General features: G+C 29.9%; 1 protein-coding gene across 6 annotated transcripts in view; it reads right to left on the bottom strand.

Moving 5' to 3' along the window:
* Nucleotides 1-2,372: 2,372 nt before the first annotated feature.
* LOC107867865 (cyclin-dependent kinase E-1) overlaps nucleotides 2,373-6,810 on the bottom strand; it is an 87,383-nt gene continuing 82,945 nt past the window's right edge. For 2 of the 6 annotated variants that reach the window (XM_047411796.1, XM_016714320.2), the window contains exon 16: nucleotides 2,373-2,715. The gene's annotated coding sequence lies outside the window, so the exon portion shown is untranslated. Of the gene's footprint in view, nucleotides 2,728-4,804; nucleotides 5,183-6,810 lie in introns of those variants that run through there. The other 4 variants (XM_047411795.1, XM_016714324.2, XM_047411794.1 and 1 more) reach the window with 2 other exon arrangements.

Raw genomic sequence — 6,810 nt, 5'->3', positions numbered from 1 at the left:
TAGGAGCCAGGATATCCAGCTGCTTTTGGTGAGATCCAGTTTGCTTCGGGGCTTTCCATGTCATATCTAGTCACTTTTGGTATTGTATAGAAGTTAGTTATATGGCGGGGTATGTCCCGACCTTAGTTAAACTTCATGTATTGTTTAGAGGCTTTGTAGACCTAATGTACAGTCAAGGTGGTGTTTTATTAATAGACGTGATAGCTCCAACGGCCAAGTATTGTATATACATATATATGTGTGCTCGAGCTTATACAGGTGATTATTTCCTTTTATATGTGACATGATGCTGTCCGAAATTTAGGTTGTCATAGAGGTATGCATGAGAAATATAAGGTTATGAGCTGGTTCTCCAGGGCCTCCTCGGTTACGGGTGTCAGTCCGCCCCAATAGAATTTGAGGCGTGACATTTAGCCCTCTTAAATTCCAGGTGCATATTCTCATGGGGGTAGTATGTGCTAGGTTCTCCAACCTCTCTAATAGTACCTGGGGGTGGTCCATCAAATAGAGCATATCTATCAGAGATAGGTAAACAAGGATACTCACTTATTGTTACCTCAACATGTCCTGCAGCCTTTGTATTAGTAGAAGCTGGTATACAAGCTTCTTTCTGATGAACCACAGCCTGCACAATATCTGCTGGTCTACCATCATCAAGAGGTCCCTTGCTATGGCTTTGTTCTTGGTTCTTGGGGCACCACTGCTGGACAATGACCTTTTTCTTCTTTTTATTTCTCCTCCTTTTACGCTTCTGATCAGCCTCTTTTGGTTTCTCTTCAGCTTTCACTTGTTTTTCTTTTCATCTACATTCTGATTCAGCATGACCAAACCTCATACAATTAGAGCAATACTTTGGCTCCAATCATATGTTATAGTTTGGTGGAATACTCCAATGGGGGTATGGATTTCGATGCTATCAGGCAAGGGATGAGAGATGTCATATACAATCATTTAGATTGAAAATTATAAATTTTAGCAATACTTTAAGATAATTGCATTAATAATTTTTTATTGCAAGTTATAGCAACATTTTAAAATATATATTATTTTTATTTTCAAAATTCAAAATTTAATTTTATATATTAAAATTAGTTCCATATTTATAGGATTGTATTTAATCTTCTCCTTAAATAGTGCATTGATAATTATAGTAAGAATATATTATGATATTTTATTTTAAAAGGTTGAGCACTTTTCTAAAACAACTTTATTAAAAAAAAACTTTTATTTTCTAAAACGACTTTTATTAAAAGAAGACTTTTATTTTGATTTAAACACTTTTTCATTCTCAAAGTAGTTTTTTCTTCATTGACATATTCAAGCTGTTTCTTGAAAAAAAGAATTGGCGTTTGCTCATCTTTTTCATTCTTATTTGATTGAGGTTTTTCATTCTCTACTGACATACTTAATCCCAACAAAGTTTTTTATTCTTCTACGTTTTGTTGTGATAGATGTTCATGAACATACTTCGTTAAAAAAATTACTATTCAACCAACGATTTCTTCTCCTTCATCAGAAATTTTCTTTCTTCTAATTTTCCTTTTGTTCTTTTAAAAATATGATATAAGTAGTATTGTCAATTTCTTTATTAAATACTCATTGTATATAACAATAAAAGATATGTCAATAGATATTAGAGAAAAAATATTGAACAATCATTTATTTATGTTGGTAACAACATAAATAAGGATTTGAATATAGATCGGAATATTAAGAATAATATAATGAATCTTGTATATACTTATTAAACTGTTTCGTGTATGAAATCTGTATAAAATCAGTATGAAATGAGTATAATGATTGCAGAAGTTGGTATAAAAATCGACTTTCATCAAATATTATATGTTATTATTTATTTTAGTGTATGAAATAAATATACAAACTTGTTTTTTTTTAATTATTTCGTGTATGAAACCTGTATAATATCAATATTACATTCAAGGTTCATAAAATAGTATCTTATATGTCATTTATATGGAATGAGTATAATGTGATTGTGATATTCAATTAAGAAGATATACTTAAGATTATAAATTGAATGAAATCAGTTTATAAAGTGTTTCTATACATGTCACATTTGTATGAAATAGATATATAAATTGATATTTATGGATTGCGCTATTCAATTTATGTGATATCAATTTATATACTCATTTCATACACTATGTGTTTGTCTCTTTGAATTAAAATTCTATCTCATCTACTTTTGTATTAAATTAAGATTTAATGAACATTGTTATCTTTCATACTGAAAAAAAAAAATCAAGATATATAAAGAAAAATTGCAGTACATCTGATTGACACAAATTTAATTGATATCCAATTCAATCAACGATGTGAAATACGAAACAACTATTAAATTAGTATAACACTGAATAAAAAACTGCTTAAATACCAAAACTAAACTTTGTTCGTACAACAATCATAGAAAGACAATAATAATGAGCACCAAAAATATTAAAATATAATATCCATGTCTATGTATGCCTTTTTTTAGGGACAGTTGAACTAACAATGTCTCTCAAAATCTTCGGATCATTGAGTCTGCTCGTAACATTGCCAGTCACCTCACTTTCACTTATTGCACCATCATCTTACTTTTGTTCATTGAAGTTTTGTCTATCCTTAACTGTATTGCAATTGCTTCTACTAATTCTTTGTAGTTTGTACTTGCATCATACATAATCCCATCAATACCAAAGTCCTTAGGTATACCTGTTTCAACAACTATTATATAATTCTTGGTTTGATCACGCAACCCATAAACTTACAGTAACGAATTTTACAAAATTCAATATTTTATCAATAACAAATTTAAGAAAAACATAAAAAATTATTTAATTCTTTAAATACGTTTGATTCCAAAATATCAATTTGCTCGATAATGTAACGTACCTGACGAATCTCATCTCCTCCATGACGTATCATGATTATCATGATTGAATGCAAATAATTAAAATTCATATTTTAATAACACAACAATAACTTATGTTTGCCTTTCTTTTAAAAAAAATTCTCAAAAGTCGCATAAAACCAAAAAAATAATATGAAATTGATTTACTGAAACAGTAAAATCGTGTGGAAAAAAAAGATAAAAATGTATGAAGATGAAAACTCTTAATGGAGGCATTAAAATAGGGGAAAAAAATAAATGTTAGAGAAATGTGATTGATATCAATTATTAAGGCTAACTACATTTAAGAAAGGAATATTGTATATTAGTTATATTAAATCTTTATTTTCCTTTTCTGTAATTATTTTAATATACCTTTTTTAAAAAAATGAAAAATACATTTTTTAGTATTTTTTTTAAATGAAACTTGCTATAACTTGAAAACTAAAAAGAATTGTTATAACTTGTAATAAACAATCTAATAAATTTTTTTAGTTAATTTTTTCGTTAAAATATTTTCCACAATTTCTTTTTTAACAATCAAGCTATATGTACTTTGATTGTTATTTTAAAATATCTTACATCATATATCAGAAAATTACAATTCATATTACTTTTTATTTAGTTTTTAAATATCTAATTTTTAATTTTAAAATGTCGAATTATTCTAATTTAATTTGATTTCGAAAATAAGTGAAATTAACTAGAAAAAAAAAAAAGAATTATGACAAGTAGTAAAAGGAACAGAGTGAATATTGATATTTATAGCAGCAGACAGAGAAAGCACAACTTCCTTTCCATTTTAGAAAACAAAACATTAGGAAATCTCAAATTCAAGTGAAAACAGCCTAATTACCCCAAACCAAGAAAAAACACCAAGATAGTATATCTTTTAAGTAAGGCATTCGCCATAATTACTAACTCATGAATCATAGCAAGGTTTTAACAGATTAAAACGTTTAATGCTAAATAAGCAGAATAAAACTTGCAAATCGATAGACACAGCAGATTAGTGGCAGTGTCGAAATTCTAGCATCAAATACACGAGAGAGAGAAACTGAGAAAAGATAAACTGAAACAGCGACTGTTGGGCTAAAACCACGACTGTTGAACTTTGTTTTTCTGCCATTTTTTTTAGAGGTCAAAAATACACTACTTTCAGTTAGTAGTCGCATTTTTCCTTTATTGCACTGTGGGATTAAATATTCTCATGCCGTTAATAAAGTATCATTTATGCCCCTATATTTTATTAAAATGCCAAATGAACGACACACGCGTATTATTTTCTTATTTTATCATTGTGTTGCTCTGTTCCCAATAGGCTGTTCCTCTTCACTATCTTCCCCTGTTAACTCTCATTGAACTCCTCCATCTCAAATCCTTTTCTTTCTTTTTTTCTGCTTCAATTTCACACTTCACAGAACACCCTAATCTTCTTCTCCTCACTTTCTCCACTCGTTTATTAAAAGGATATTCCTTTTTCGATGAGATCAAAATCCCTATATTGAAGTGAAGACTAAAAATATAATATAATAGTGAAAAAATTAAATAAACTTCAACACTTTTTTTCCAGGCTCATTCTGAAACAAAGGTTATTTATAGCAGAAGATCGTCAATTGCACTTGGCTAATACCACTTAAGATTTTCAAAAAAAATTATATGATTTAAATTCTGAAGGTGAAGAAAAAGCAAGGGAATAGTATTTTTTTTCCCGTGATTGGAGCATTAAAAGATTTAATAAAACGGAGCCTATTGTCAAACCTAGAGCTGTCAATACGGGTCGACCTAGTCTATCCGGGCTAGCTCACACGAGCTTTGAGTTTGACGAGTCAGGCCGGACTGATCTATCAAAATAATGGGCCAAAAAATACCAAGCCTACACCATTACTCTGTGGGCGGCAGGCCAACCCGTTTTTTAAAAAACAATATTTTATAATTTAATTTTAGAATATTAATAACCATAAATATTACCAGACAATATTACATAATGTTAATACTTGTTAATCAAGTTTCTAACACCCCCAAAAATACTCTTAATAGCGAAATTAAATAACTTTTGCAATGATATCTTTCGAACCAAATAAAAATACTAATAAGCAATCTAAATAGTTGCATGTATTTGACTTACGGGCCAACCCCCCCACATTGCTTAAGCCCCATAGGTCCCTGGGCTTATCTGGTCTGAGCTAAAAAGCCCCGTTCTTAAATGAACTGCAAAAATTAAAGCCTAACTCCATCAAATTACAGACCGGATTAGACCGGTCCAACGGGCTTGGTTCAAACCCAGACCTGTAAATTTCAAAAATAAAATAAAATTACAGACAATAATTAGGTGTAACTCTCCTTAATATCCCTCTATAAATAATTATATCAAATGTTAAAATCACAATACTAGACGAAAAAAAAAAAAGAATCAACCAAAAACCTAACCCAAAAAAAAGGAAATAATTAAAAGGTAAAATGATCTAGTGGATCCTTATACTTATCCGAGTTTGTAAAGGGGACACTTCTATTTAGACTTTTGTAATCTGAACTTCCCAACTCAATAAAACTCAATATTTTAAATTTTATTTCTGTGTGTGTAACATAACCGTTTCCACATCAACTTCCACGTTATTTTTAAATATTACATAAAACTTCGTGTCATTTTTAAAATGCCACATAAGAAATTAAATATTAAAATAAAATTAATTAAATAAACAACTTTTGCAAATTATAGAAAAAATTTAATTCTATTCTTGATGTTTGCTATTCATTTCAAATAGTTAAAATTCTTCTCCAATTAATTTAAATTTTCAACTATAAATTCAAATACACAAACACAATAAATATTTAATTTTCAATTTTCAATTTTGAATATCTTTGACAAATCTACAAAAACCCATTTATTGCTCGTCAAACTTGAACTTCAAGCTTTTTTAAGCTTATCCATGTAGTTCATTAGTTTTTTAATATTCACTATCACTAACTTTCGATTCAAGTTTAAATTTTAATCCTAAAAAAAATATGAAAAAGTTTGAATTGAGACATTAATTGCAAAAAAAATAAAAAAGTAAGTCTTAAACGAAGGGGAGGAAATTTCGAAGAAGGAAGATAGATTTTTTTTTTCCTTTCAGGTGCGGTGGGGGTAGAGGTTGAAGAAAAAAAACAGTGGAGTGCGGTGGGGGAGACGGTGGGGGTGACAAAGAAGGAAAAAAAAATGGAGGGGTGGGGGAGGAAAATGCTTGCGGGGTGTGAGGGGGCGGTGGAGGGGTGAAAAAGAAAGTGGAATTATGGATTATTTTTTAATTTACTATTTTTTTTTATTCCACTCGCCCAAAAAACATGTGCAAATATGCATTTTCCATCTCAGCGATTTAATGCCACATATGCACCAAAAGATTTAAAATATCATATTTTGATGAGTTGAAGGATTCGGATGATAAAAATCTAAGTAGAGGTATTCACTTTATAAACTCGAACAAATACAAAAATCCACTAGACTATTTCACCTAATCAAAATAAAACCTAATCAAAATAAAAAGAATTTGTGAAACAGAAAAGTGGAATTGGAAAAAACAAAAATTCTGAGATGAAGGGATTTGATGGAGTTGAAGATGGTGCTCAACGACATTCTAATATGTTGGTACTTCTTTGTTCAGATATCACTCGTCATCATTAGTTAACAGGGAAAGATAGTGAAGAGGAAGGGCATATTGGGAGTCAGCCGTACAGTGAAAGGAAGGGCATATTGGGAACATCGAAACACAATGATGGGCAAAAATATGAAAATAATACACACATGTCCTCCATCTGACATTTTAATAGCTGTGTACTGCCATATAGGAGCACAGTTAAATACAGAGGCGTAAATGAATACTTTATCAACTGCATGGGCATATTCAACCCATAAATGAAATTGAGATATTTTTGACCCT

Source organism: Capsicum annuum, chromosome 4 (genome assembly GCF_002878395.1).
Source record: "Capsicum annuum cultivar UCD-10X-F1 chromosome 4, UCD10Xv1.1, whole genome shotgun sequence".
Lineage (NCBI taxonomy): Eukaryota > Viridiplantae > Streptophyta > Magnoliopsida > Solanales > Solanaceae > Capsicum > Capsicum annuum.
Note: the sequence above shows the minus strand (reverse complement) of the source record. Positions and strands in the feature narration are given on the sequence as shown.